Consider the following 9,636-nt stretch of genomic DNA (forward strand, 5'->3'; position numbering starts at 1 on the left):
CCCTTAAAAGTTTTTTTGTGTGTTTGCTGTTTTTTTAGAGAGAGAGAGAAAGAGAGAGAGAATGGGGGAGGGACAGAAAGAAAGGAGAGAGAGAGAATCTTAAGCTGATTCTCTCTGGGGAAGCCTCCCAACACGGGGCTCAAGCTCACGACTGTGAGATCACGACCTGAGCAGAAGTCAAGACTCAGACACTTAACCCACTGAGCCACCCAGGCGCCCCGCCTCCCTTGGCTGTGAAAACTTTTCAGAGCCACAAAAGGGTGATGAACAATGCTGCCCACTTTGTAAGTAGGTATAAGGCGCCCAGTTTTCATTCCTATTTTGAGGGGATGTTGCTCAACAAGCTGGAGTTGCCCTCTGCCCACCCCCTTCCCTTAATATTTTGATTGGTAGAGGTTAAGAGCGCCCCCTTCAGATCTCCCAGATTTTCGTCTAAGCCACTGACGCCGCAAGTTTGGATGGCTAAGGGTAGGCAGTCGGTGACGACTATGTTTTATAACTGGGATCTGGGGACTCTACTGTCAACTGTAGGACACATCCAAGTGTCCAAGAGGCAGAAATGCGGGAACAAAAATGGGAGTATTAGAGTCCATGAAATACTGCAGTAATAACGTGGTGATCTCTTTTCTGAGCATTTGCTCAGGCAAACATTTGTCAGGCACTGGGCTAAACATTTCTGAGCATTTGTCAGGCACTGGGCTAAACATTTCATAATTATGATCCCATTTAATCTCTCTATAAGCACCCCCTGAAGTAGGAGCTCCATTATCCCCCTTTCATAGGGCTGCAACTTTACAATTTCTAGTAGCCACATTAACACAGTACAATAGGAAGAGACGAAACTAATTGCAGTAATATATTTCCTTTAACCCAATATATTTAAAATATTATCATTTTATCCTGTAATTAATCAGGTAGTTTACTTTTCTTTCATACTAAGTCTTCTTTATTTTTATTATTTGAGAGAGAGAGAGCACGAGCAGGGGAGGGGCAGAGGGAGAGAGAATCTCAAGCAGGCTCCACGCTCAGCACAGAGCCTGACATGGGGCTCGAACCCGCAACCCTGGGATCATGACCTGAGCCGAAATCAAGAGTCAGATGCTCAACGGAGCCACCCAGGTGCCCTTCATACTAAGTCTTCTAAATCTAGCATGTATTTTAGCTTAAACACATCTTTAAAAAAATTTTTTTCGATGTTTATTTATTTTTGAGAGAGAGACAGAGCACAGCTGAGGGAGGGGCAGAGAGAGAGAGAGAGGGAGACACAGAATCCCAAGCAGGCTCCAGGCTCTGAGCTGTCAGTACAGAGCCCAACGCGGGGCTGGAACTCATGGACTGTGAGATCACGACCTGAGCCGAAGTCGGACGCTTAACCACCTGAGCCACCCAGGCGCCCGTTAACTTAAACACATCTTAACTTGGACTAGTCACATTTCAAATGCCCGATAGCCACACACGGCCAGCAGCTGGACAGCAAAGTTACAGACGGCAGGTGTAAATTGTAAGACTCACATTAAGTATGGGGCAGAGTTGTGCTTGACAAAAGGTTGTGCTTCTGGCCTGCCTCCTACAGGAGGGAAGAACCTTCTAGGCAGAGCAAGAGGGGATACAATTGTTCAGAGTTGGGGCAAAGCAGGTCTCTTAAAATTGTAAATAGCTGGCTTTGGCTGGGACATTGGATATGAGGTCCCCTCCATCACTGGAGCCCATCTCAACTCTTTCTGGCCCAAATTCTGACCCTTTCGGTCACCCACTCACATATCAGCAGACATCTCTTCAACCGTGCCACTGGTCTGGGGTTGCTTCAGTGACGCAAACGTAGTCCTGGCCTCAGGTTGCCTCCCTGATGCCATTCTCCTCCCCGCTCAGCAGCCTATCCCATACATTCTGCCAGACTTAGCTGACAGAGATCCTTCCAGAAGCCTGGGGGATAGGACACCACATTCATTTTGTGCTGTCAGTTAACCCTCGCCACTCCTTTCACTCTGTCCTTTGATCCTCCCAGCTCTACCCAGAGCAGAGGTTGATTAGCTCCCGGTTATTCCGCATGGCACAGAGACCTTGCCACTGCCCGCAGAAGGCACTTAGGAACACACTTGCCACTTGCACGCAAGACAGGAAACAAGTAGCCGAAAGAGGACTTGCATCGCTTAGTACAGGACGTCCCTTGCTTGATCCACAAACACTTCCTGAAGGTCTCAGAAGCAGAGCTGAGTCCTTACCTTTCCTTTGTTCCTAGTTTGGAGGTGGGAGTCAGGCATGAAATCCACAAGCTACAAGGTGATCAACGCAAATACCGAGCTACGTACGGGCCAAGTGCTGGGAGCGCAAAGGACAGAGGGACACATCCTTCCCGGGAGAGCTGGGGACCTTCGCTGAGGACGTAAACTTTGAGCTCAGCTTAAAGTGTGCGTGGACATTTTCCAGATATGAATGGGAAAGAGGGCATTTGCAGCAGAGAGACCCACACGTGAAAGGCCCGGAGCTGTCTGTCAAAGGGATTTACGGACCATCTTATGGTTCTTCAAACTCCCTAAGCACTTCCCTGCTTTAGAGCCCTTGTGCCTGCTGGCCCCTGGAGTCCCTCCGCCTGGAACATTTCCTCCCAACCACCTGTTTTCCTCCAAGTCTTTGCTCACCAGATCCTATCAGATCTCCCCAAATGGAAATCTGCGCCCACCTCCTTCATTCCATTGTCCCATACCAGTATGAACATTCCATTCTTGCTGCATTGATTTAAGATCTCAAATGAATCCATGGGTGTTTGTAATATTTATAGCCCCTGCGGGGTAAATCCATCACTCTATCTACTATATATGTATACATGTATCTATTTATATATCTATGAATCTATTATCTATTATCTAAGCTTACACTATGTTGTTCACTCAAACCCCATGCATTTCTGTTGTTATGAATTACTTGTTGATTCCTTGGAGAAGTATATTAAAGTATGTCACTATAATTATGTATTTATCTATTTCTCTTTTTTGTATTCCTAAACCATTTTAATAGCTCACAGTTGTCTTGTTAGGTGTATAGAATTCTAGATTCCACCAATATGAAGTCCCTATTTACTTGTTTAACATTTCTGGCCTTGAATGGTATTACATTATCTGATATTATCTCATCTTTCTTTTTTGTGGCGTTTCCTCAGTACATATATTGTTCAATCCTTTATTTTTACCTTTTTTCCCTAAGATTTTGTGTTCATTTTACCTACTATGCCCAGCCTACGGTGACATTTTAAAATCTCATCTGAGAATCTGTTTTTAAATGGGCGATTGCAATATGTTTTCATTCACAAGGATTATGAATATGTTGCACATTATTGCAGCCTATCCTGGCCTGTTTCTAGGAATCTGGAACAAATGGGAGCCCGTGTTCATATGGCTAGTAAAGATTATGAATCAAGCTGAAAACAAAATATGTTCTATCCTTTACCTTGATAAGTATGGCTTCATCATGGCAACATTACACAGTACATTTAAAGGTATACTTTTTATATGACTAAAAGTTGCAAAAAGTCAAAGATGGATGAATTAAAATCTTGCGTATCTGCGAGTCCTATTGGTGGGTATCTGTTCAGACTGCTATAAGAAAACGCCACAGACTAGGTGGCTTATAGACTACAGAAATCATTTCTCACAGTTGTGGAGGCTGGAAGTCTGAGGTCAGGGTGCCTGCAGGGTCAGGTAAGGGTCCTCATCCAGGTCAGACTTCTCCTGTATCCCCACATGGCAGAAGGAGCTAGGAGCTCTGTGGGATCTCTTTTATAAGGGCACGAATAGTATTCAGGAAGGCTCCTCCCTTGTGACCTAATCACTTCCCAGAGGCCCTACCTCCTGAGGGGTTAGGATTTCAACATACGAATTGGGGGGGGGGGGGGACAAATATTTAGACCTTAGAAATGGGTTAGTGGTATTTGACTAACTTATACAAAAGTATATATTTATTTTACAAAATGCGTTTTCTTGCCTTCATTTCAGCAAAATTATGTTGCTAAATAAGTATTTTCATGAGAGATGGAGGAGGATGGCAGAGGAGAATCCTGAGCTCACCTCATCCCACAGACACACCGAGCTAACGGCCACATTTGTGCAACAAACTCTGGAAATGACCCAAAGACTGGAAAGTGTGTTAAGACCTTCCACAGTGAATCGTGGAGATGAGGCCACATTGAAAAGGGTAGCAGGGGAGAAGCAACTGGGAACCAAACCCCAGGTGAGAGACCACAAGCCGAGAGAGCAGAGGGTCAGACCCCACATTGGCACCCTAGGCACTGGAGATCTGCTCTGGGAAGGTGAGTCCCCATAACTTCTGGCTTTGAAAACCAGCGGGTCTTAACTCTGGGTACTTTAAAAATCAGCAGGCTTAACTCAAAAAGAGTCAGAGTGAGGTAGGAAATGGAATCTACGTCCTTAAAGAGCCAGCATATGTAACCACCTGGCCTGAAACACAGCACTGAAGCAGCAACTTGAAAAGCACCTGGGGTATACGTATACATGAAGACCTATTTACTAATCTCAAAGCACGTGCTGGAGGGGCAGGGATTGTTAGGGGACTTCTCCAAGAACAAAAATGCTGGTGGGCGCCTTTTCTCTTCCCCTCCCCCAGCCTAGGTAGCAAGATGCTGGTGGGAACCAGCCCTAACACTCTCCACCTATATTCCCAGCAACACGTGACCTATCCCTGGATTCCCCTGGGGACCCTTCCCAGCCAACCCACCCAGTCATCCATCCAAAGCAGCCCCTGCAGGGACTAGTGCTACTCCAAAGTCTGAGGGAGAGGGGCAGATAACCCCATACCCCAGTGCATCTGCCGTTCCAGCAGCTAAGCCTTTCAGCAGACCATGCAGGGAGAGAGCCCTGCTGTTGGTACAGCTGCAGCTGCAACAGAAAGGCCAATTGCAACCACTTAGCACAACTCTGACCCCACCCACTGAGGAGCTCACAGAGGCCTCAGATATGCCTCTCAATAGTGCCCGGACCAGACCCTGCCCAAGGGGCCCAAAGAAGGCAAAGCAAGTTATTCCAGAAGATTGGGCTGAAGGCAAGTGGAGCCCAGGCACAACAGTAGAATGCATGCAGAGCATATAGGAGGCCCCCTGGAGCATCCGGTTCTGGTGACTAGGGGGCATTGTGCTCAGGGAACCACAGTACCTCTTTTATACAAGGCCACTACTTTCAAGACCAAGAGACAAAGCTGGCCTCCCTAATACAGAGAATCACACAGAGAGTTAGACAAAATGAGGATATGGAGGAATATGTCCCAAATGAAAGAGCAGGACAAAATCACAGCAAACAGCTAAGTGAAAGGAAGATAAGCAATATGTCTAATAAAGAATTCAAAGTGATGATCATAAAGACACTTACTGGACTTGAGAAGAGTGGAGTTCTTGGACTTCAACAAAGAGATAGAAAACATAAAACAGAACAAGTCAGAGATGAAGAATTCAATAACCAGGCAGTTGCCTCCCTCCTCTTTCCTTTCAGCATGACAGATGCTGCTGTATCCTTCATTGCCAAGGACTTCCTGGTGGCTGAATTGGCCGTGGCCATCTCGAAGACCACGATAGTTCCCATCAAGCAGGTCAAGCTGCTGCTGCAGGTGCAGCATGCCAGTAGGCAAATCACCACAGATAAGCAATACAAGGGCACTATAGACTGCATGGCTCATATCCCTAAGGAGCAGGCAGCCCTGTCCTGGTGTGGTAACTTGGCCAATGTCATCAGATACTCTCCTACCCAGGCTCTCAACTTTGCCTTCAAAGATAAACACAAGCATACCTTCCTGGATGGTGTGGACAAGAGAACCCAGTTTTGGTGCTACTTTGCAGGGAATCTGGCATCAGGTAGTGCTGCTGGGGTTATATATCCTTGTGTTCTGTGTATCCTCTTAATTTTGCCCATATGCGTTTAGCAGCTGATGTGGCAAAGCTGGAGCTAAAGGGGAATTCAGAGGCCTCAGTGGCTGCCTGGTTAAGATGTACAAATCTCATGGGATTAAGGGCCTGTGCCAAGCATTTAGTGTGTCTTTGTAGGGTATCATCACCTACCAAGTTGCCTACTTCGGTATCTATTGACACTGCAAAGGGAATGCTTCCAGATCCCAACAATACTCACATCTTCATCAGCTGGATGATCACACATTCTGTCACAGTGGCTGCTGGGTTGACATTCTATCTGTTTGACACTGTTTGCTGTCATATGATGATGTAGTCAGGGTGCGAACGAACTGACATCATGTATGCGGGCTCACTTGACTGCTGGAGGAAGATTGCTTGGGATGAAGGAGCCAAAGCGTTTGTCAACTGTGCACAGCCCAATGTTCTCAGAGACATAGGTGGTGCTTTTGTGCTGGTCTTGTATGATGAAATCAATAAGTTCACATAGGTTATTTCCTAGCTTATCCCCCGTGTGAACAGGCATGCAATATTATATAACATATCTTGAGCATTCTTGACAGATTGTTGGCTATTTATCAATAGCAACTATTTACTGGTTGAAATGGGAGGGAATGATATTCATCTGACCAGTTTTCTCTTAAAGCCATTTCCATGATGATGGGACTCAATTACAGTTTTTATTTCAGTCACTCCTGATAAATAAACTTGAAGAAGTAAAAAAATATCTGAAATTAAAAAAAAAAATAATTCAATAACAAAAATAAGAAAAAACACTGGAGGGAATCAATAGCAGATTAGAGGAGGCAGAAGAATGGATCAGTGATCTGGAAGACAGGTTAATGGAAAGTAATCAAGCTGAACAGCAAAAAGAAAAAAAAAAGAATAATAATAAATGAGAATAGGTTAAGGGAAGTCAGCAACATCATCAGGCACAATAACATTCACATTAAAAGGATCCCAGAATGAGAAGAGAAAGAGAAGGGGGGCAGAAAACTTATCTGAAGAAATAATATCTGAAAACTTCCCTAATCTAGGGAAGGAAACAGATATTTAGATCCAGGAACCATAGAGAGCCCCTACCAATATTAATCCAGGGAGTTCTATACCAGCACATATGATAATTAAAATGGCAAAAAGTAATGATAAAGAGAGAATTCTTAAAGCAGCAAGAGAAAAGAAAATAGTTACATACAAAAGAAATCCCATAAGGATATCAGCTGATTTTTCAGCAGAAACTTTGCAGGCCAGAAGGAATGACATAATATATTCCAAGTGCTAAAAGGAAAAAACCTACAACCAGGAATACTCTACCCAGGAAGGTTATCATTCAGAATAGAAGGAGAGATAAAGAGTTTCCCAGAAAACAAAAATTAAGGGAATTCATGACCACTAAGCCAGCCTTACAAGAAATGTTAGAGAACTGATTTGAAAGAAAAGACCATAACTGGAAGAACATTAATGAAAGTTTAAAAATTCATAGGTAAAAGCAAACATAAATAAAGGTAGTAGATTAATCACATATAAAGCCAGTATGAAGGTTACAACACAAATGTAGTAAAATCAATTATATCTACAAAAATCAATCAAGGGATACATAAAATAAAAAGAGGTAAAGCATGCCATCTTATACATAAATGTGAAAGTCGGTTAAATTTTAGTGCTTTTAGGATGTGTTCAAAATTAAGTAATCATCAACTTAATATAGACTGCTATACACATAAGATGTTATATATGAACCTAATCGTAACCACACATTAAAAATCTGTAATTGATATGCAAAAAATAAAGAGAAAGGAATCCAAATATAACACTAAAGAAAGCCATCAAATAAGAGAAGAAAGCAAGATAAAAAGAAAGGAACAGAGAACTACAAAAACAACTGGAAAACAACTAACAAAATGTCAGTATATATATATATCTATCAACAATTACCTTAAATGTAAATGGACTATATGTTCTAATAAAGAAACACAGGGTGACTCAGCTATGTGATGCTTAGAAGACACTCGCTTTACACCTAAAGACATGTACAGACTGAAAATGAAGGGCTGGAAAAAGCATACCATGCAAATGGAAGCAAACAAGAAGCAGGGGTAATAATACTTACATTAGACAAAAGACTTTAAAACAAAGACCGCACTAAGAGACAAAGAAGGGCACTACATAGTGATAAAAGGAAAAATTCGACAAGATGATATAACAATTGTAAATATCTATACACCCAACATAGAAGCACCTTAACAGGTAAAACAATTATTAACAGACATAAAGGAGAAACTAACAATAATACAATAACAGTAGAGGAGTTTAACACCTCACTTACATCAATGGATAGATTATCCAGCCAGAAAATCAACAAGGAAACAATGGCTTTTAATGACACATTAAATCAGATGGACCTAGCAGATACATACAAAACACTTTATCCAAAACAGAATACAGATTCTTTACATTTGCATACGAAACACTCTCCAAAATAGATCACATGTTAGGCCACAAAAAAGTCTCAATAAACTTGAGAAAACTGAAATCACATCAAGTTTCTTTTCTGACCACACCCACATGAAACTAGGAATCAATTATAAGAAAAAAAAATCTGGAAAGAACACAAATACATGGAAGATAAACAATATGATTTCAACCAAGAAATCAAAGAGGAAATTTTAAAATATGTGGCGAAAAATAAAAATGAAAACACAATGGTTCAAAGTCTTTGGGATGCAGCAAAAGCAGCTCTAAGAGGGAGGGATATAGCAACACAGGCCTACCCCGAGAAATAAGAAAAATCTCAAATAAATAAACTAATATTACAACTAAAAGAGCTAGCAAAAGAACAAGTCCAAAGCTAGCAAAAAGAAGAAAATAATAAAGATTAGAGCAGAAATAAGTGAAATAGAGGTTAAAAAACAACAGAAAGGATCTATGAAACCATGACTTGGTTCTTTGAAAAGAGTGACAAAAGTGATAAACTTTTAGACAAACTTATCAAGAAAAAGAGAGAGGACTCAAATAAGTAAAGTAAATATAAAAGAAATGAAAATAAAGTAAAATAAATGAAAAAGGTGCAGTAACCAGCAATATCACAAAAATAAAAGGGATTATAAGGCAGTACCACAAAAAATTATATGCCAACAAATTGGACAACCTAGAAGAAATGGATAAACTCCTAGAAACACAATCTTCCAAGACTGAATCAAGAAGAAACAGCAAATCTGAACAGACTTATTACTAGTAATGAAATTGAACTGGCAAAAAAAAAAAAAATCCCAACAAATAGAAGTCTAGGACTAGATGGCTTCACAGGTGAATTCTACCAAATATTTAAAGAAGAGTTAATACCTATCCTTCTCGAACCATTCAAAAAAATAGAAGAGGAAGGAAAACTTCCAAATCCATTGTATGAGGTCAGCATTACCCTGATACCAAAACTATAAAGACACCTAAAAGCAAAACAAAAAAAACCAAAAAACAATTACAGGTTAAATATCCCTGATGAATATAGATGCAAAAATCCCCAACAAAATATTAGCAAGCTGAATTCAACAATACATTAAAAAGATTCACCATGGTCAAGTGGGATTTATTCCAAGAATGCAAGAATAGTTAAATATCCTCAAATTAATCAACAGGCTACACCACATTAACAAAATGAAAGATAAAAACCATATGATCATCTCAATAGATGCAGAAAAAGCATCTGACAAAATTCAACATCTGTTCATGATAAA

The 9,636-nt window shown here is 41.4% G+C and overlaps 1 pseudogene; it reads left to right on the plus strand.

Moving 5' to 3' along the window:
* Positions 1–5,496: 5,496 nt before the first annotated feature.
* On the plus strand, positions 5,497–6,395 carry LOC125932595 (ADP/ATP translocase 2-like; annotated as a pseudogene).
* The last annotated feature ends 3,241 nt before the right edge of the window (positions 6,396–9,636 follow it).

This window comes from Panthera uncia, chromosome D2 (assembly GCF_023721935.1).
Source record: "Panthera uncia isolate 11264 chromosome D2, Puncia_PCG_1.0, whole genome shotgun sequence".
In the NCBI taxonomy this organism is placed as follows: Eukaryota; Metazoa; Chordata; class Mammalia; order Carnivora; family Felidae; genus Panthera; species Panthera uncia.